Source organism: Bos taurus, chromosome 22, assembly GCF_002263795.3.
Source record: "Bos taurus isolate L1 Dominette 01449 registration number 42190680 breed Hereford chromosome 22, ARS-UCD2.0, whole genome shotgun sequence".
In the NCBI taxonomy this organism is placed as follows: domain Eukaryota; kingdom Metazoa; phylum Chordata; class Mammalia; order Artiodactyla; family Bovidae; genus Bos; species Bos taurus.
In genome coordinates, this window is record NC_037349.1 from 12,588,139 (window position 1) to 12,609,576 (window position 21,438).

Here is a 21,438-nt window from a genome sequence, read left to right on the forward strand (position 1 = left end):
ATAGCCCAGCCCATCAGGCAACCTCTGGCTGTGGGATACCCCTCAGTTTGACTCAAAGAGCATGGCTTTGATAACCAAAGAAATCTGCAGTAGCTGCGTTCTTGGGAGGGAGTGGTAGGTACAGGTGAAACTGGCAAGCCTTTAAGTTACAGGTAAAAAGCTTGCAGACCCACAGTGACTGGGAGTCACACTGTCCTAGTTCAGATCCTGACCCTGCCACTCAAGCTGTCTGACCTTGGTAAAGTTATTTCTCTGAGCCTGAGTTTCCTTATTGTGAAAAATTATGCTAATTACCCATTAGTCAAAGATAGTGTGAGGATAAGCAATGACATATCTAAAGCATGTCATATGGTGCTTGGAACATTGTGGGCCCTCAGGAAATGAAGAATGACTATTCAAGGCAAGAAGGTCCCAGACAGGGTAATAAAAAATCTGCATTCAGGGGACTCATGGAAGAAGGAACATTCTCTTTCTAAGAGGCTCTGGTGGAAGCTTTCCCCTGGGAGGACAGGCCAGAAGGACCAAGTTGTATAGAGTCAAGAGGGTGGGTGATGGGCCTCACATACTGGGGGGCCGCTCAATGTACCATCTTCTCTTGGGGTCTCTGGGACTTTGAACACTACTGCCTATCCCCTTAAAAGTGGCAATCCTCTCTTCACTGCCTGTGATCCTGTTCCATCCCAGCTGCTCCCTTGATAAGGATTCTTGAGTGACAGCGGGTTGGGAGGGACTTAGGATCTGGGCCTGGGCTGGTTGAGTCCGTACAGGGATCCAGGAGGCAGAGTCAGTTCTGGATTGGCTGCTGCCAAGAAGCAGGGGAATTCGGTGATTTGGAATCTAATACATTTTACCTGGTACGTGAGAGTATGGAAACGGGCTAGAGTTGTCCCTGGTAACGGGGCAACAATCACCAACATTGGTCCAGAGGTGTATGTGCGAGGGTGGGGCTAGTCTTTTTGTTATTGGGGAGTGACCCTGTCTGAGCAGCTTTGATGTTCAGGTGAGAACTTAACAGTCAGGCAGCCAACAGGGGAGCTTCCCCTCTTGTATTAGGGAATCCAATACAGTGGAGCCCACAGAATGGGGACAATGAGAAGAATGGCCATGACTGCATGTGAAGTTCAGTCCATGGTTTACAAAGCTCTCCCACAGGAATTCCCTTTCAGGTCAGGAACTGAAATCCACAGAGGTTAGAGTAACCAGGCATTCAGCTGGTAGGTTGAGGGGTAGTAGAAAGGAAGTCCACACCAGGTCAGAAATTTACATACATGCAGTTCTTGACTGTTTCTCTGCAGATTACCAAACCCAAAGTGAAGTGGAGAACCATCACTCCTTCCTAAAGGGCTTTCCTCCTGGCCTTGAGAGAACAGCAGGTGAGGGGGGAATGGAAAATGGAGGGGTTGTTGATGGTGGGGGAGGAGCAGGTTGGTGAATTGTGTGCTCGATGGCTCAGTCATGTCCAACTCTTTGCAGCCCCATGGACTGTAGCCCTCCAGGCTCCTATGCTCCTTGAAATTTTCCAGGCAAGAATACAGGAATGAGATGCCATTTCCTACTCTTAGGGATCTTCCGGATCCAGGGGTCGAACCTGGGTCTCCTGCATTGGCAAGCAGATTCTTTACCACTAACGCCTCCTGGGGAGGTTGGTGAATCATTTCCTAAATGAAAGCCTTGGGGCTCCACTTTGTGGTTGTCACATGAACGGCTGGCCCCCGCCTGGCTGAGGCATGTGTGGGCCTCAAGGTCTCCTCTGGGGCTCTGAGTCAGGCAGGCCCTCTGCCAGGCACATCATAGTCAGGGGCTCATTTGATACTCAGCCCATTGACCTGAGAGCTGTGTGTACTCAGCCATCATACAGATGATAACACAGCTGAAGTCAGAGTTTACCCAGGAAAAGAGTGTTGAAGCTGGGCATTTAGGCCTTGCCTTGTCCAGTCATGGAGCTGCGGGTACAGCACAGACTCCCCTTCCCGATTATGAATTTGTAAGGGCTGTTTACAGTCAGATCACCAGCTAGGCTGTGAAACTGAGGAGTCATTTTTGGACTTGATAAAGAGCTTCCTATTTTCATAAAGTGCTTTCACACTGTCTCTTGGCCTCACAGAACCCCAGAAAGCAGGTTCATGAGACATGCTTATCTCCACTTTCCAACCAAGGAAGCAGAGGTGCAGAGATCATAACAGGTGAGACATCATCATCATCATCCTCATTATTAATGTGCACCCTGTGCTGAGTGCTTTGTGGTGGTTACCTTGTCTGCAAAGAGCAGGTTCTGTTCCCATTTTTCAGCTGCTGCTGCTGCTAAGTCACTTTAGTCGTGTCCAACTCTGTGTGACCCCATAGACGGCAGCCCACCAGGCTCCCCCATCCCTGGGATTCTCCAGGAAAGAACACTGGAGTGGGTTGCCATTTCCTTCTCCAATGCATGAAAGTGAAAAGTGAAAGTGAAGTCGCTCAGTCATGTCCGACTCTTCGAGACCCCATGGACTACAGCCCACCAGGCTCCTCCGTCCATGGGATTTTCCAGGCAAGAGTACTGGAGTGGGGTGCCATTGCCTACTCCCCCATTTTACAGAGGAGGATGCAAAGGCCCGGAAAAGGGCACAGCTCAGGACCCAGAGCTGCAGTCTGACTTTGGACTCCGAGCGCTTGCTTAGTGCCCTGCACCGACTCGTGGCTCTCTGGGCCGCAGGTCTGGTGAAAGATGAGCAGGAACGGGATTCTCTCTTCTCTGACGCCCTGTGCAGTGTTCTTTCTACTGCACCACATTGGCTCTGATGTCCTCTTTCAGCATCTGCAGGTGACAATACACTTGGAAACTTAAGAAAAGACGAGTCACATTCAGTTCTTTGGGGAGAAAAAAGTGTCAGCAAGATGAATGAGGGCAGATTCAAGGTCCTGGGGATGGGTGGTTGATGGGTGCATTGCCAGAGGTGAAGGTCAAGGCTGCACTCCAGGCCAAGCTCACAACTTACCCTGACTGCATGTCCTGAGAATTCTTCTAAAGCTTCTCTGGCAGGTGGCAGAAGCCTGTGCCGGTGGGTCAGTCTCTCCTGGGAGTCGTGGTTTCAAAATTGCAGTGTCTGGAGCTGCACTGTCCAGGGCAGTGGTCATGGGGCCACATGTGCCTATGGACCACTGGAGATGTGGCTCATCCTAATTGCACTGGGATGTAAGTATGAAATATTTACCAGGCTTCTGAATACTTAGCATGAAAAAAAAAAGAATGTTCCCTATCTCATTCATAATTTTTATATTAATTGCGTGTTCAAATGATAATATTTTAGAGGTATGGGTTTAATAAAATGTTTTAATAGCAGTAATTTTACTTGTTTCTCCTTACTTTTAAAATCCTAGTGGAAATTATGTAGGTGGCTATTGCTGTTGGACACTACTGGAAGGCACTGATCTAAAGCTTTTGGTTCCTCTCGACATACAGTGGAAGCCAGACACCCCTCGGAGCTGTCCCACAGTGTGGCCTGCTCGTCCGACTCTCTGCGAGGTTTTGGAGTTGGCCAGTGGTGGAGTTGGAGGGAGGGAGAGGTGACCTCACAGCTTTGTCTCTCTGCCGAATGGGCACACGGAAGAGTTTCTGCAGCCTGGTGACAGGGAAACAGAAAAGTGGCCCATTTTCTATGTGAACCACACTTCTTACTTTGGCCAGGATCCCTTGGTTTAACCTCCTGCTACGCTACACTTCAGCAGCCATGAATTCACTTCAGTTCCTCAGGCTCCAAGCTTTTTCCGGTCTTGGCCCTTTCCTTCCATTCCTCCCCGCCTCCTCTCTCCCCACTCCTTGCTCCCCTCCTCTCCTTCCGTGGCTATCTCTTTAGATGGCAAGTGGGTCCCACAAAGAGGTCTCCCCAGCCCTCTCAGCTGTTCTAGATGCCCCGCCCTGTCAATTCAGTCCTTGATTTTGTCTTCAGAGGGCTGGTCCCGCTTTACCGGCACCCTTTAGAGCGTGTTTGAGGTCTGTCTCCTCATTAAAGAGAGGCATCATGAGGGCGGGGACTGTGCTTACCTACTGCTGTGTCCTGGTGCCAACGTGGTCCCCTTGTAACAGGGAAGAACAAATCTGGCTCCGTATCAGGTCTGTTTGGCCTAACCTTTGTATTCTCTTGCTTTTGCTTCCAGTTAGGAATGCTGCCTATAGCCTGAAACACGCCAGAGAGCCATTCTCAAGGTTCTGACCTTAAAGACATAACACTTTGCCATTCCTATAGAGGTAAAAAGTTGCAGAACAGAGAGTAACATTTGTCTGGTTGGAGGTTTACAGGAACCTTGCGTCCTGACCTGTGCGGACAGCTGCACCGTTACTTCCTGCGGCAGCCACCGCCAGAGGGCGCCACAGTCATGAGGCCCGCTTGGAAGGGCCGCCACCGCCCACAGCCCCCAGATGGTGAGTGCTTCAGCGGGCAGAGGCTGGGCCTGGAGAGCCCCACACCTGGGGCCTTCCTCCTCACCGAGGGCTGGCCCCCTCTTCCAGGGTGTGTCTCAGAGGGGCTGTGGTCACCCAGTCAAGCCCAGCTCAATCCTCTTCTTTGGGAGATCCCAGGCTTCTCGGAAACAGTATCCAAGCCCTAAAAATCTCAGAGTATTTGTGCTGGTCTTGGGGACCCCCCACAGGGTGAAGGGGAAATGATGAAAGGGGCCAGATGGCTGGTGGGCGCAGGCACTGGGTGCAGGGAACTCCACCTCGGGGCTCCTTCCCCCCAGATGGAAGAGTATCAGCGGAAGCAGTTCTGCCCGGAAAGGTCCAGAAACCCGGCAGGGCCAGGCGGATTCAGCAGTCACCCAGCAGATGTCACCGTCCCTCCTCTCCAGGCCGAGCCCCGGGGGCTGCACCCTGTTCTGAGTCCCCACTCGCCTCCCCCTCTTCTCAGGGAGAAGGAGCCAGTGGGGAGAGTGGAGATGGGTGCGGAGACAGATACACAGACAGACAGGCTGGCAGAAAGTAAGTGTGCTGGGCGGGAGCGAGAAGGAGAGAAAGCCCGGCATCAGGTGAAAACGCTTGGCTTGAAAGACTGAAAAGGATGGTCTGAGGGAGCATGCAGGAGAACAGGTAATGTATTCACTGAGCACCCCCCTGCTCCCCACACTCAGAAGCCTTTTGCAGGCAGACCTGAGCCATGTGCCTCTTTTACCCTGATGGATGCACACCTCAAGGCCTGCTTAGCTAGGCTTCTGCCTCACCCCAAAACACACAGAAACGACCGTGACATTGACTCACCAAGTTTACCAAAAACAAGGAAAATGGTAAAGCATAAGAGTGAACAAGGAATCTGCTGAAGACATGGGCAGGGCAGGGGGGGAGGGGAGCGGAGCTTGGATGAGAGAGGAGAGACACAGAAGTTAAAAGGTGGGGAGGAGAAGGATGAGGTCATGAGGCCTGCCAGGCCAGTCTCCAGGGCCCTGGGGAACATCCAGAGGTCACCCACATTCAGGGCAAGGGGCGAAGCCTCTGGACAAGGGGGCCAGGTCTCAATCCTGTAACTGAATGGATTTTTCCCTGGAGGCCACCATGGAAAAGCTGCCTGGTTCACTTCAAGGGCTCCTCGAATTCAGCTGTGCACCTGGGCCCCCCATTGCCAGGGTGGTCTTTGGAGACACCACACTGCGGGTGACCAGGGCTCAGAAGGGTTTCTGCTCAGGTAGCACCCGGGCTGGGGGAACAGTCAGGCAGACCTTCAGAAAGGTGGGCAGCAGCACACACAGCGTTTGTGAAACTGCCCATTCTTCTCTGTGGCTATTGGCAGCTGCTTTTCCACTGACCCTTCATTTGCCGGGTGGCTGATTCTGAACAACACGTCTGGGGTTGCACGGGCTGATGCTACATCTCACGGATGATGTCATCTGGGACCTCGCTGTGACCAAAGGGCACCCACTGCGTGCTCCCTGCTCAGTGAGTCAGAGCCATACGTAAGTTGACCGTTGGGGGCCATGGACAGCTATTTTCCAAATGCTTTTGAGTCATTCTTTCAGCCCTGCCTCTGTGTATGAGAAGCAGGGGTGGCTGGAGGGCTGAGCCCACACGTGTGTGACCGTTTCCCACTCAGCATGATGAAACAGCGAGTCCACATCCTCCCTGGGGCCTCTCCAGGCTGTACACGGAGTGTGCTTGCCTGCTTTTCGCCTGTTCCAGCAGATTTATGGAGCCCTGAGCTGAAGCTGGGGGTAGGACAGGGGTGCAGAACTTTGAATCCCAAAGATTCAGTCTGGAGTCTCTGCCTTCCAGAGACTATGCCTACATCAAATCCTGGAAGAGATGAAGGACAGTGGGCTGAGGAAAAGAAAGAGAAAGGTAGAGAAAAAATACAAAATAGAAAGAGGGTTTCCAGGTAATATAGTCAATGAGAAAGTCTAGGGGCGCCCTTCTGGTTCAGACTACCTAAGAAACTGGGTGATTATTTTAAAACACCTTTTAAAATAAATGACTGATGCGGCAGAAAAGCACAGAAAGATCTCAGGGCCTGGGATGCAAATTCAGAAAAGTGAGGAAAACCGGAGCCTGCATCACTCTGGGCACCCTGGGGTCCCTCAGGTCGGGAGCCTGGTCTTCATGTGCTGTGGCCCTGCAGCGAGGAGACAAGGAGAGAAAGGCTGGGCTGGGAAGGAGGGAGTCTGTCTGAGGCCCACACAGAGCCAGATTCCTCAAAGGACAGCCCCCTCAGTGCCTGTCTTAGCTCCGTCCCTAGAAAGCAGGGGCTGGCGCATAAAGCCTGTGTAGTAATTGCCATACTGGGATGTGTGAGTCAAGGGAACAAAGTGAAGGGAAAAGGGGAGTGAGGCTGGGAGAGGAAGAACAGTACACAGAGGTTTATTCCTGAGCTGGCCACAGCTTCATGAGAGAGTGCTCTGGTCACCAGGTCATGTGGGACCTCTCCCAGAGACTCGGGGAGCCACTGCCTCTTAGAGCAGTCACCTGCAGGAGCAAAGGGCAAGCAGTTTACTCCTCTCTTTCTCTTGAGTCTCTCTAGTCCACGTTTCGCCCCTGGGGCGTTCACGTCCCTGCATTTCTGGGTTATGTAACCTGGGCTCTCTGGGCAGCCACTGGGACAGCCAGAGGCTCCGTGGGTACAGGCAGGTCAGACCTAGAAGCACAGCTGTCGCCTCTGCGGGTGCAGTGGGCATGACAGAGGCTGCCTCACAGCCATCACCTAATCCCTGGGGATGCTCACACACTGGGACACTCCAGCTGGGAAGCAGTCAGTGTTCGGAAGGCCAGCAGGGCTGCGCAGTCTGGGAAGGCACATAAGCTGGGTCAAGGATGGAATCTCTATCGAATCAGGTAGTTGATTTATAAAGGGCTATTTAGGGACTTCCTGGGTGGTCCTGTGGCTAAGACTCCACACTCCCAACACAAGAGGCCCGGCTTGGATTCCTGGTCAGAGAACTAGGTCCCATGTGCCTCAACTAAAGGTCCTGTGTGCCCCAACGAAGATCTGGTGCAGGCAAAAAAAATTTTTAAAAGGTGGGGTTATTTACAAAGATACAGGCAAATAGCATCTCCACAGGGACTAACACAGCAACCTCTTCCCCACAGCATAATGGCAAAATGAACTGCTACCGCTTTTAGGCTTAAAAGGACCAAGGGAAGGAGAGGTTTCCAGAACTGGAAGCAGAGAGTCGGGTACAGGAGATTAGGGATCTTGCTCGGAGAACCCTAGTCAAGCTGAGGCAACGTCACAGGAAGGGATACAGAGGGCTACGTACCTGATGTGGTGAAAATAGATCCAAATAGGCAGAGCAGGGTGGAAAAGGTAGAATTTTAGGTAAAATTCCAAGTAATATGAGTTCCCAGTCCAAAATCCAAACAAATGGAAAATCAAAACATACAGGGAACTGAGCCAGCAATGATCAGAATTAACCAAAAACATCAAACGGTCGAGACCAAACCCATGAGGACTTTGGATACAGAAATTGTAAATAAAGATTAAAACTAATATATTAATGTATTTCAAGAAATAAAAATAGTGGAATATGATGAAATAACAAGGCTGTGGAAATTAGTTTGTGTGATATAAAAAAACAGTAGATATTCTGGAAATAAGAAATACAAGATGACTAAAAGTGCAAAATGCACAGATGAATTAAGGTTAAACTCCGGCAACCAGCTCCAGTGTTCTTGCCTGGAGAATCCCAGGGACAGAGGAGCCTAGTGGGCTGCCGTCTATGGGGTCACACAGAGTCGGACACAACTGAAGCGATTTAGCAGCAGCAGCAGCAGCAGCAGGAGAAGAAGAATTTGTGCACTTTAAGAAAGCTCTGAAGATACTACCAGAATGCACTGCAAGACAAAAGGGTAGAAAAAATTAAGGAAGGTTAGGAGGCAGGGATCACAGGATGAGGAGGTATGAGTCTGTGTCTAACCAAAATCTCAGAAAACTGTGATGGGTAAACTCAAGGATGGGCCAAAGATCCCCTCCTCTTGAACTGGGCAGGACCTGCAACTCGATTCTAACCATGGAACGCGGACACGATAAAGGTGATGGCGTATCATTTCTGTGAATTACGTCACGTTCGATCGTCTTCTTGCTAGCAGATTCTCAGTAGGCTCTTTACTCACAGGGTCTTGTCAGGAGCAGAGGACGGTGCATCTTGGAAGCTTGTCACAGTCTGTGGTTGAAAGGAGTTCAAGGACAGGAGAAGGTGAAAATAGCCTCAATGTAAATATGTGATGGTAGCTGGTTCTCAGTGGGGAGAGGACAGCACAGGACGTGGGTAAGATGTCCAGTGCCATCTGTAGAATGTTTAGGAGCCATGAGCAAGTGATTGAAAAGGACAAAAAAGTCATCCTCTGAAATAGGGTCTGAAGAGCAACAGGACGCAGTGCTAGGCCTGAGGTTTCCAAGGCTAGGCGCACACACAAACTTTCACTCTCTGGTATGAAAAACTAATGTAGTGATGAGTTGACACCTTACTAACAGGTGGGATTCCACTCCATCCAGGGATGGCAAATGTTAATATCATTATGGCAGAGTGCCATTGTTGAGATCTTACGGAACCAAACTTGGGTCTGCTTGCCCATCTACTGACACTGAGTTGTGGTGAAGGAAACTGCAGAGTTTATTTTAAGCTGCCAGACAAGGAGTCTGGGTAAGCTAATGCTCAAAAAACACCACTGAACTCCATGATGGGTTTCAGGGAGGGCGTTTTTATGGGAGGCCAGATGAGGGAAGGGAATTGAAGTGCATGTGTTCAGCTCTTGCACAATTTTCTGATTGGCTGATGGTGAGGTAACAGGGCAGGGTCACAGGGGCTAACATTATCAATCCTCAGGCTCCAGAAAGTCTGGGGGCTACATGTTCATGGTCATCAAGCAGTTAACTTTTTCCATTTGGTGGAGGTTTAAGCATCTGTAAAACAACTCAGGAAATTTGCAGCAGATACTGTTATCTAGGTACTTGAGAGGGTAACTATAGCAGAGGACTTGGGGGGAGGGGTCTGTCCTGGAAAGGCCCCATAGGGTCCTGCTTGGTTACAGAAAGAATATTGTTTAAAAAAGCAAAACTTCTCCCAGCCCAGAAACCTCTCCACAAAGGCAGCAGAGGAAGAAAACACTTTTTATTATTGAATATATACACTATATTAAACCAGAATGTGCATTTATGCTATATATATACTATATTAAATCAGAATGCAATCACATTGCAGGTAGTCTGCTCAGAGATGGCAAAGATGGAATGTAATCGGACCCCCTTATTTAGCCAAGCAGATACAGCCCCTTACATACACATTCTTGAGGTAAACAATGCTCCCCAGGTAAGAGGACTCAGCGGCATCTTTTGTCACACGTAGTTGGCTCCACATTTACCCACGTACTTGGGGAGACCTCTTATGTTGGCCTTAATCAGAGGAGAAACAAGCTTCTCATAGTACAGACAAGGGGCCACGAGTTAGGCTCTTATCCTTCCATGCAAACTGGGATACAGTTTGCTCTTTAGAAAGACGGCTCCCAGGTCCTCAGGAAATGATCCTCACTTATGAGGTCATTATAAAGATTTATGCACATTTGAGTAGGACAGAGAAATTCTGAAACAAAAAGGGAGAGGGGGGAAAAGTTTTTTCCCTTCTTTGCGACAAGGAGGATTAACTCTCTGTTTTTATTGTGTTTGCTCTTACGCCATCCAGTGTATTTTCTGTGGCCATTTCCCCCTCACAGTTGACAACATATATTTTGATTTATTAATTGATCGTCTAAGAATCCTTAGGAGATGTTTAAACGTGTTTTTAAAATGCATGTTCAAGTGGTTTTTTTAAACACTATTTACAGTAGAAAAAAGTTGAAATCAACCCAAATTCCAAAATAAGGAAGCAGTTGAAAAAAAATTATAGACTTCTGTATGATGAGGTATTATGCAGTAAGTGGCAGTTAAGAGGAAATTTTCAATGGGATGAAAAAAAACCCTTGGACTTAGAAGTGTACTACATACAGTGCATTGTCACCTATGAGGACCTAGGAGCCATCTTTCTGAAATGTTACGTGAGGTTAAAGGAGTCAGGAGAGGAAGAGGACCAAATCCTCAACCTTCTCAACAGCAGATCAACAGAAAATAAAAGTTATAAATTGAGAAATTGTAGGATAAGCCTTTGTGACCCCATGGACTGTAGCCCACCAGTTTCCTCTGTCCATGGGATTTTCCAGTCAAGAATACTGGAGTGGGTTGCCGGTTCCTTCTCCACGGGATCATCCTGACCCAGGGATCAAACCTGGGTCTCCCACATAGCAGGCAGATTCTTTACTATCTGAGCCACCCGGGAAGCCCCAGGATAAGCCTACTATTTAGAAATTTTGAAGGAAATACCAGAGGGGGAAAGGAACTAAAAGTATTTTTTTGTGATCTTTTTCTGGAGTGTGGGGCTAGTATGTGGGTTGGGGACAAGGGACAGCTATATGGACAGCTATATTTTGTTACAAATTTTGAATATTGTTTACATTTTTGGCATTATTACAGAGCTAAAGGGGCTTCCCAGGTGGTGCAGTGGTAAAGAATCCTCTTGCAATGCAGGAGACACAAGAAATGCGGGTTCAGTCCCTGAGTCAGGAAGATCCCTGGAGTAGAAAATGGCAACCCACTCCAGTATCCTGGCTTGGAAAATGCCATGGACAGAAGAGCCTGGAAGGTTACAGTCCATGGGGTCTCAAAGAGTCAGACATGACTTGGTGTGTGTGCATACACACACTCATACACACACAGAGAGAGCTAAAAATAAAAATTAAGTACAATTTTAAAATATCTTGCATACCACTCTTCCCACCCCACCCTAGAAAAAAGCATATGAACTTTTCCATATTTCATAGGTCAAATAACTATTTTTATTTCTGTTCTGATGTTATCTGGAAATAAAACTATTTTGATGTTCTCAATGAACCCTCTGACTCATATCAAGAGAGGTATTAGCATTTATGACCTCAGAGATTTCTACATCTCTCCTGCTCATGCAAAGGGCTTTGTAGTCCTTCTCTCCCTTTGAATTTCCCACCTCCTGGCAGTTATCAGGGGCTGGAGAGAAAGCCTATTTCACACCAGATGGTGGGCAGTGTTTTGGTAAGGGTGTGGAGATATGACTTAGTTATAAAGGGGTTGGTTAGGTAGGGTTGTCATCTGTGGCAGGTTCCCAGGTATTCCCTGAAACCTGACATTTTCACAGAGTTCTGGTGCCTCAATTTAGCTGATTTTGTCATTTGTTGGCTCTGAGACCTCAGACAAGCTATTTAGCTGATGTAAGCTTCTGTTGCTGCATTAACAAAATGGGAATAATAATAGAAACTCTCTTTCTTAGGGTTTTGGAGGGCATTAAATGGGATACTGTATGTGACCATGTATGTAGTGTACTGACGTGGAGTGGTCAGTACAGTAGATTTAACAGCAATGTTCCCTGCAAGCCATAAGTTAACATAAATGGTACTAAGAATAACTCAATTCACTATGTGTGTATTTGTGTATATTTGATTTTTCTTGAGACTTTCTCTGATCCATGGGTTAATCAGAAGTGTGTTGTTTCCTTTCCAAGTATTTGGAAATTTTTCTTTTACCGATTTCTAGTTAAGTTCCATTATGGTCAGAGAGTACACTGTATATGATTTAAATTCTTTTTAATTTGTAGAGGTTTATTTTATTCACCAGGATATAGCCTCTGTTAGTATGTGATCTCTGAACTTTTAAAAAGAATGTGTATCCTGCTATTGTTGGGTGTTCTATAAATGTCAGTGAGTTTCTGTTAGTTGGTGGTGGAGTTGAGCTCTTATAGATCCTGATTTTCTGTCTAGTTGCTTTATCTATTGTTGAGGGAGGGTTGTTAAAGTCTGCAATTATCATTGTTTTTTTTTTTAAGATTTATTTATTATTTTTGGCTGTGCTGGTTCAATCCACTTGCTGAGAGTGAGGCCTCATCTGTAGTGGCGGTGCGCCGGCTTCTCATCGTGGTGGCTTCTCTTGCTGCGGAGCACGGGCTCTAGGGCGTATGGGCTTCTTTAGCTGTGGCTCGTGGGCTCAGTGATTGTGGTTCCCAGGCTCTAGAGCACAGGTTCAATGATTTATGGCACATGGGCTTAGCTCCAAAGCATATGGGATCTTTTGAGCTGGAGATCGAACCTGTGTCTCCTGCATTGGCAGGCAGATTCTTTACTGCTGAGCCACCAGGGAGGCCCCTCAGTTATCACTGTTGATGTGTCTTTTTCTCCTTTCGTTCTATCAGATTTTGCTTTGTATGTTTTCAGCTCTGTTGACTGGCACACACACATTTACAGATGCTATGTCTTCTTGGTGGATTGACCCTTTTATCATAGCATCATAGTAAATTAGGACCTAGAAGAGCTCAACTCTTTTATAGTAACAGGAGATGTGAAGTGAAAGTCACTCAGTCATGTCCAACTCTTTGTGACCCCATGGACTATACAGTCCATGGAATTCTCCAGGCCAGAATACTGGAGTAAGTAGCCTTTCCCTTCTCCAGAGGATCTTCCCAACCTAGGGATCAAACCTAGGTCTCCCGCGTTGCAGGCGAATTCTTCACCAGCTGAGCCACAAGGGAAGCTCATAATAACAGGAAGAAGATCCTAAAGGAGAAGGATGGTTAATAAGCAGTGGGTGCTTTTTATGTACCCAACTGCCTGAAGATATAGCTGTGAACTCATTTTACAGGTAAGGAACCTGTGTACTGGGTCCAAGTTCCACAGGTGGAATGTGGCTGCGTTGGGATTCAAGCCCAGGTTGAGGGCACCCAAAGCTACCATTGTTCATTCCCATCTCTTCTTTTACACTTGTCTGTTTCCAGTCACTCATTTCTGGTGAAACCTGTGTCCTTTCAAGGCCTGTCCCTTGGCAGCTGTTTCACAGCAAGACAGTGGAAGGTGGAAGTCAGAGGGACCCACGCTGCAGCCACGCTGCCAGATTCCAAATCCTGTCTGGATTAGCCAGGTGACCTCAACATGTTACTCAACTTCTTTTTATTCTTCACTTATAAAATGGGCATAATACCAGACTTGCTTCATAGAGCTGCTAGAAAATTGAGTAAATTGTTATTTGTAAAGCTCCTAGAACAATGCCTGATACAATAAGTATTCATTAAGTCCTTGCTGTTATTCCTCCCACACCATTACATAAATGGTCTCTTTTCATGGGACTGTCTTTCCCCATTGTCAACTGTATTCAAGATTTTTTTTTTTTTTAACATTTACCTTGTGGCTTAGAGTGCCCCTGGCCCACGGTCACTTGTCTCCAGGTATGTGTGTGTCCAATTTAAAAAACAGGAATGTGTACTGGACTGAGCAGGAAGCCTGGACCCTCTCAGGTGCTTAGTAAATGAGTGCAGCTGTTAGGGGAGAGGACTCCCTTTAACCCTCAGAAGAGTTCTATAGGGCAAATCCATATTTGTTATTCCTACTTTACAAGTAAGAAAGGTGAGGAAAGAGGAGGTTGAATAATTTTGCCCCAGGGCACATGGCTAATCATAGATAGGTTTTTTAAAAAATGTATCTATTGATTGATTTTTGGCCTGCTGGGCCTTCATTGCTACACGGGCTATTCTCTAGCCGTGGTGAGCGGAGGCTACTCTCTAGTTTCGGTGTGTGGGCTTCTCACTGTGGTGGCTTCTCTTGTTGCGGAGCATGGGCTCTAGACCCCGCGGCCTTCAGTACTTGCAGCTGGGCTCAGTGGTTCTGGCTCCCGGGCTCTAGAGCACACGCTCAGTAGTTGTAGTGCTCGGGCTTAGCTGCTCCACGGCATGTCGGATCTTCCCAGATCGGGGATCGAACCCTTGTCTCCTACCTTGGCAGGCAGAGTGTTTACCACTGAGCCACCAGGGAAGCCCATAGGTAGGGTTTTGAAGCAGGCTGTTGCTCCAGTGTGTGTCCCTTCACCTCTGCCTTACTCTTCTCCCAGGAAAACAGCTTGTGCAGGACGGACCAGAAAATGGACAGTGTCACCAGAGTGGGGATTGTTCAAGGAATGAGTGACTGGAGACAGCGGTGAAGCTGTTACTGTAGCTCTAGTGGGACATGCTGTGGAGTCAGATATATTTTGAAGGTTGAAACAACAAGACGTGCTAGTGGATTGGATGTACAGGGTGAGGCAGAGAGAGGAGCTAATGGATTATGGTTCTTTTTGTCTTATTTTTCTGGACTACAATCGCTTTACAATCTCTGTTAGCTTCTGCTGCACAGTGAAGTGAATCAGCCATATGTATACATACAGCCCCTCCCTCTGGGGCCTCCCTCCCATCACTTCCCCCATAGAGTATTACTCCACCCCTGAAAGGAACGAAATAGGGTCATTTGCAGAGAAAACAGATTCTGTTTTTCACTTGAGCATGGGAGATGCAGATGTCGTTTGTCGGGAGAGGACCAAGACACCGGTCACCAGTCTCACCAGTCTCTCACCCCTGGAGACCCCCCAACCCCACAAATGCCCCAGCCTGGCCTCCTACTCCCACACAACCTCTCTTTAGCCCTGGAAAGTGAGGGGGCAACACAAAATTCGCAGCTTCCTGGGACAGGAGCCCACTGTCCAGCCAATAGGAAGTGATTTGGGGTCCACCCTGGGGCTCTGAACCAAGGCCTCAGGGGAAAGGACATAACCTTAACCTCAGATTACTCTGATTGACTGTGCTTGGACCCTGAATGGACAGGAAATACCCTTGATACCCATTAACCACGTAGAAGCCAAAATCCCTGTTTGGCCAAGAGATTCCCCCAGGCCCTGAATGGCTGGAGGATACACCCTCTTCAAGGTCTGACGGGTCGGAAGACACTCTTGGAAGCCATGATTGGCCAGGAGATGGCCTGCGTGGATTCCCACTTCTCCTTTGTCCCTCATGAGAGCCCCACAGGCAGGGTGGCCTAGGTCCAGGAGGGTAGGAGAAGGTGATTCTGTACAGCTGGGCCCAGGAAGAGAAGACCCTCTTCTTCCTGATGAAGTGGTGGTGGTTGCCCTTCTCATTCTGAATATCGGTGACACACTCGTCCAGCGCCTTAGGCTCGTAGTAGTGGTAAGGCATGTGCTGTAGGCGGGGCTGCTGCAGTAGTCCGGGGGCACCATGCCATAGATGGGCACGTGGTCACACTACTCCACTGCAGTCGCCATGGTGAACCAGCCTGTGCTCAGCCACGAGTAGGACTCTTCCCTGTCCTTGCCCGTCTCACTCTGGAAGAGGTCATCAGACTGGCTCATGCAGCCAAGAGAGATGGCGTAAGCGTTCATGTTGGGGAACACCAGGCCTGCCCACTGGACGACGTGCACCAGGCTGTCCTGGGGCTTCTGCGTCTTGTTTGGAACACCCCAGAAGATGAACACGGTTTCGGAGGTCTGGTTGATGAACTCCTAGAGTCTCCACAGCACACGGAATACACTGGAATGGGCCCCTACGCAGAAGGTGGTCTTGTTACCCACAAGGTGGTCTGAGTAGCCTGTGGTGGGGGTGTCGTTCATGCAGATTGTGCACTCTGCCTGCTTGACCTCAGGGCCCAGTTTGGTTCCTAGCAGGTGGCTGGAGCTGGTGACAATCACATTGGTAGCACCAGGAGGGCAGTGTCTTGTGGGTGAGAATGGGGATGTAGCCGTCAGTGATGCCCTACTTCTTGAGGTTGACCAGCTGGCGGATCTGGCCCCGCAGGGAGCTGTAATGAGAGGCCTCACTCGCACTGTTGGGGCTACAGAGGATGAGGGTGGTGATGAGAGCAAAGAGGATCAGGAACGCTGCTGACCGCTGCTGTTTGTTGTTACTCATCTCTCTCTGGTGACTGCTGTGGGGCAGAGGCCGGCATCCTGCAGATGGCCCAGGGGGTAGGGGTGTGGGGTCACACCTCCCCTGGGGGGCGCCAGCTCCCCTCAGCCCCCAAGCCCCCTCACATGGTGCCTGGAGCCCAGAGTTGAGGTCTGCGCTGCTCTGGCTGCCCAGGCCCCACTGCCGAAACAGCTGTTTTGATTGATTCTGGTTTTTCAGTGAAATAAGGGTGTACAGGGCACGCTCAGTTGCACAGTCATGTCCGACTCTTTGAGACTTCATGGACTGTAGCCTGCCAGGTTCCTCTGTGCATGGGATTCTCTAGGCAAGAATACTGGAGTGGGTTGCCATGCCCTCCTCCAGGGGATCTTCCCAACCCAGGGATCAGATCCCAACTGGCATCTCCTGTGTCTCCTGCATTGTAGGCAAATTCTTTACCACTGAGCCACAGGGGAAGCCAAGAAGCAAGGCAATTGACTGGTAATGAGGACAGAGTGTGGGGTGAAATGGTTGTTTTGGAGGCTGGGAGGCTGAGTGTATGGGGGACATTGAGTAGAATAGCCTGGTAATGAGGAAAGCCTGCTTGAGTCTTGTCGTCAGGAGCTAAGTGCAACTAACCAGGTGCTCATATGGGTGCTCAGTCGTGTCTGACTCTTCGCAACCTCGTGGACTGCAGCCCACCAGGCTCCACTGTCCATGAGATCCTCCTGACAAGACATACTGGAGTGAGGTGCCACTTCCTTCTCCAGGGGATCTTTCCAACCCAGGGTTCAAACCTGTGTCTCCTGCACTGGCAGGCAGATTCTTACCACTGAGCCACATGAGAAGCTCCAAGCAGGAGATAATACATACTTCAACCAGGAGCTACTATGTGGAACAGACAGGTGGGCTTAGGAGTGCTGAGGTTCGGTTAGGCAAGTGTGAGATAGATGGCAGGAAGGTCCTTGAATCAGCCTCCTTCCTACTCCCCAGACCTTGGTCCTGTTTCTGATGCTGGTCTTGTTTTTACTGGTGCCTTCCTGGTCTCTTTGCCCCCATCTACCTTCCTGCCCTTCACCCCTCTGGGCCTCAGCCATCCTCCTCCTCTGTCTCCCCTGACGCCTCCTTAAATTTCTCATCCTGAGAAAACCAGGCCCACAAGCCAGCTCAGCCAGAAATGGAACCAGTACTTCAAAAGGGCACAGTAATAGTGACTTTCTCTGTTTGACAAAGACTCCTACCTGTGTGCCAGCACCAGAGCTGATTTTCTTAGAATGCAGGCTCCTTGAAGTTGGAGGAAGCAGCTTGTCCACCCATCAATTAAGTGTGGCCCAAGGTGTAATTATTGTTAGGCCTGTTGTGAGAGGCGAAGGTGGTCCCTGAGCTGTCCCCTCTGCTGTGGACCCAGGTCCAAAGGACTCAGCTGGAATGCGTCCCAGTCTCCCTTCAGACTGAAGGACTTATTCCCCCAGCTTCTGGGAGTGCTGTGGGCAGGTGGTCCCCTGCTGTCGGCAGGCTCAGGAATGGTTTATAAGGTCCAGCCCGCATCCAGTGACTGGTCTATACCAGGTTATAAAGGCCTGACTTTCTCAACCCAAGTTGAGTCCCAGAAGGGTCATTCCAGTGACAGAGCTCCTGGGGGAGTTGGCGGGGAGTGAGCTGAGGCTTCACAGCTTCACCTCTCCATCTCCTCAATTCTTGCCTCCCTCCTCTCCCTCCCACAGATGTTGACCTCAAGGGCACCCCTTAATCAGCATAATCACCCTCATCTCCCACTCAGAGATTCTTCTGGGGGACCCAACTTGCAACAGTTGAGGCCGGTAGTGACCCAAGAAAGCAGACACTAAGGTGAAATTGGTTTTCTTGGCATAGCACTAACATCACACCTGAACTCTAAAATGGTCCCTTCCCTGGATTCCTCCTGTTCTACAAAATCATAATTGCACGTGTGTTTTGCTGAAGGTTTTCACTTCATCTCAGGTTCAAAGGATTTGTTAACAAAATAAGCCACTCGTTCTATACAAATAAATAATACAAATGTTTGTTAGAAGATTATCTAGCTTACTTTCAATATATTAACATTAAAAGAAAAGATAAATAGAAACAACAGAGGATACATATGCAAGGAGATCAAACTAGTCAATCCTAAAGGAAACCAGTCCTGAATAGACACTGGAAGGACTGATGCTGAAGCTGAAACTCCAGTACTTTGGCCACCGGATATGAAGAGCCAATTCATTGGAAAAGACCCTGATGCTGGAAAAGATTGAAGGCAGGAGGAGAAGGGGATGACAGAGGATGAGATGGTTGGATGGCATCACTGACTTGATGGGCATGAGTTTGAGCAAGCTCTGGGAGTTGGTGATGGACAGGGAGGCCTGGTGTGCTGCAGTCCGTGGGGTCACAGAGTCAGACACGATTGAGCGACTGAACTGAACTGATCTGAGAGGATACACCACCACTGGATGCTGGGTTTTGACCAGCATCCAGACTCAAACAGCACTGGGAAGTCCCTGTGACACAGCATGTCTGGAGTCCCAGTTGGGAAAAAGGACCCAGGCATCGCATCTGCTCTGTGGGTGAGACTTCAAAGACTGCACCTCAGGGTTCCCGCTTTTAATCCCAGGACGCAAACTGATATCATTAATCTGTGAGCAAATAGCAGCTCTGGTTTCCTGTTAATGCTGTTTGCTTTGTCTTATAAAACTTGGAATGTTGTTAAGCCCAGGGACTTGGTTGGCCAGGGCACCTCCAGGGGCTCAACAGTCTCAAGATACATACTCTATCTATGGTGTTTGCAAGGCTTCCAGTCACAGCAAGCAGTCACTCACAGTCAGGGCAGTGTCCAGGCAGGTTAGAAGCAAGGTCAGAGGCCTGCTCTGCTTCGTCTGTGAAGCCTAAACAAGACTATTTAATTTCCCTAACAAGATGTCACCTTCTAGGCCCCAAGCCCACCTCCTTCCTCAAGTGTAAGTTGTTCCCACACTTTCTCCTCTGCTCCCCTAGCCTCCAGACCATGGCCCTGTTTCGTGAGTCAATGTGAGGACATGGGGGGATGTGCCTACTTCTGTCATGCTGCCATGTCGTATTCTGGGCAGGTCAGAACTTGAGGCTGCCAGAGCAACTGGAAAGTGGGGGCAGAAATGCCAGGAAGGAGGAAAGGCAGAGAGCCCTGAAATCTGAGTGAAAACTCTCCTCCCGGTCTCTACCCTCCTCTCCGTTGTGGGCTTCTTCCTTTTTTAAAAAAAAATCTTTGTATCATTTAATATGTTATGAAAATTCATCAGCATCAGTAAGAATAGAGGTACAATATCATTTTGAAGGGCTTCCTTGGTGGCTCGGACATAAAGAATCTGCCAGTAATGCAGGAGATCCGGGTTAGATCCCTGGGTCGAGATCCCCTGGAGAAGGAAATGGCAACCCACTCCAGTATTCTTGCCTGGAGAATCCCGTGGACAGAGAGCCTGGTGGGCTACAGTCCTTGGAGTCACAAAGAGTCGTACACGACTGAGTGCCTTTCACATCATTTTGAATGCCTGTGTATATTCCACTGTACAGATATACTGTAATTTAACCTTCTCCTAGTGGTCATTTGGAGTGTTTCCAATTGTTAAGATTAATTTCGGGGGAGGGGGGTTTGTGGGCTTTTCTTTCTTCAAGCTGAAGGAAGGGCTTCCCTGGTGGCTCAGTGGTAAAGAATCCGCCTGCCAGGAGACACAGGATGGATCCCTGGTCCAGGAAGATCCCACTTGCCACAGAGCAGCTAAGCCTTTGTGCTGCAGTTACTGATCCTGCACTCTAGAGTCTGGGAGGCACGACTACTGAGTCCGTGTGCCACAGCCACTGAAATTCGCGCCCCCTAGTGCCTGGGCCGTGAAACAGGAGAGGCCACTGCAATGCGAAAGCCGCACACTGCAGCTGGAGAGTAGCCCCCGATTGCCCCAAGTAGAGAAAAGCCCATGCAACAATGAAGACCCAGCGCAACCAAAATCCATTCATTAATTATTTAAAAACCTGAAGCGAAAGTCGCTTGGTTGTGTCCGACTCTTTGCGACCCCCTGGACTATACAGTCCGTGGAATTCTCCAGGCCAGAATACTGGAGTGGGTAGCCTTTCTCTTCTCCAGGGGATCTTCCCAACCCCGGGTTGAACCCAGGTCTCCTGTGTTGCAGGCAGAGTCTTCACCAGCAGAGCTACGAGGAAAGCCCTAAAAAGCCTGAAGAAGACCACTTACGACGTCATGCTGTTCCCAGCTGGAAGCAGGTCTCCAGTGTCGCCAGGACTGTCCCATCTCTTGGGTTTGCTGGTGCTGCCGGCAGCCTGACAGGCTCAGAACCAGAGGAAAAGAGGGGCTACTGCCAGGGAGGAGGAGGTTTGTGGTCAGGGAGACCGAAGCCTACAGGCAGGAGTGGCTAAAACACCCAGTCCTGGGAACTTCGTCCACACCACCTCAGTGGCAGACGGAGATGAGGCTGACAGTTGATACGGAGAGACAGGAAAGGGTCTTGGATTCCCAAGAAGCAAGCCTGAGACCAGGGTACAAGTAGTTTATTGGGAGGTGGTTCTGATTCCGGTGGTGAAAAATTAGAAGGTAGGACCTTTGTTCTTGTCTTCTTTGAAGGAAGAATTCAGCAGAGACCAAGATTGTGAAAAGATAAAGGTGTTTATAAAAAGAAGCAGAATATGTGTAAAAGAACACGCAGCTGAACTCAGAGAGAGTTATGTGCAACGGGGCTGGCTTAGGTTGCTTAAATCAGGTAGTTTTCTGCTTTTGTTTTCTGACCAGTCATCTTCATATCTGGTCCTTGTATGGGCACGCATATCTCAGCCAAGATGGATTCCAGCTGACCTCTTCTCCCTCCTTTTGTCCTTCCCCTCGACTGAGGGCCTTCTCTGGGTGTGTGTTGAGCCAGGAAACCCCACAAGAATGCACCCTGTCTGGGCTCAGTGCACCCGCTGGCCTCCCATCTCGAAGCATCAGCAGGAGACCAGCTGCAGTTGCTCAGCCGGGGGCCTGTGCATCTCCTACCTCAGGTCTGAAGAGAGGAGCCTGACCCAGATGTTACTGAGTAGCGTCTGCTGTGAGCACCCAGGGCCCAGGCCCGCTGGGAACCCTCTGAGATGGGGCCAGGACTAGGGTGAGGCACTTGGGGTGCCGGATTAAGGAGGGACCCACTCTCGCACAACCCTCGTAGATGCCGCCTTAAACCTTGCACCCCGGAGCCTCTCTTACCT

The 21,438-nt window shown here is 49.3% G+C and overlaps 1 protein-coding gene and 1 pseudogene across 9 annotated transcripts in view; one reads left to right on the forward strand and one right to left on the reverse strand.

Annotated features, from left to right (window-relative positions):
* The window catches only part of CCR8 (C-C motif chemokine receptor 8), a 144,020-nt gene that overhangs the window by 95,683 nt on the left and 26,899 nt on the right, over window positions 1-21,438 (forward strand). For 2 of the 9 annotated variants that reach the window (XM_059879473.1, XM_024982427.2), the window contains 6 exons: window positions 1,296-1,373; window positions 2,105-4,399; window positions 4,884-5,919; window positions 12,958-13,145; window positions 13,279-13,421; window positions 20,376-20,575. The gene's annotated coding sequence lies outside the window, so the exon portion shown is untranslated. Of the gene's footprint in view, window positions 1-1,274; window positions 1,374-2,104; window positions 4,400-4,883; window positions 5,920-12,957; window positions 13,146-13,278; window positions 13,422-20,375; window positions 20,576-21,438 lie in introns of all 9 variants that reach the window. The other 7 variants (XM_059879478.1, XM_059879477.1, XM_059879479.1 and 4 more) reach the window with 7 other exon arrangements.
* Window positions 15,061-16,323, reverse strand: LOC107131656 (alpha-N-acetylgalactosaminide alpha-2,6-sialyltransferase 6-like; annotated as a pseudogene).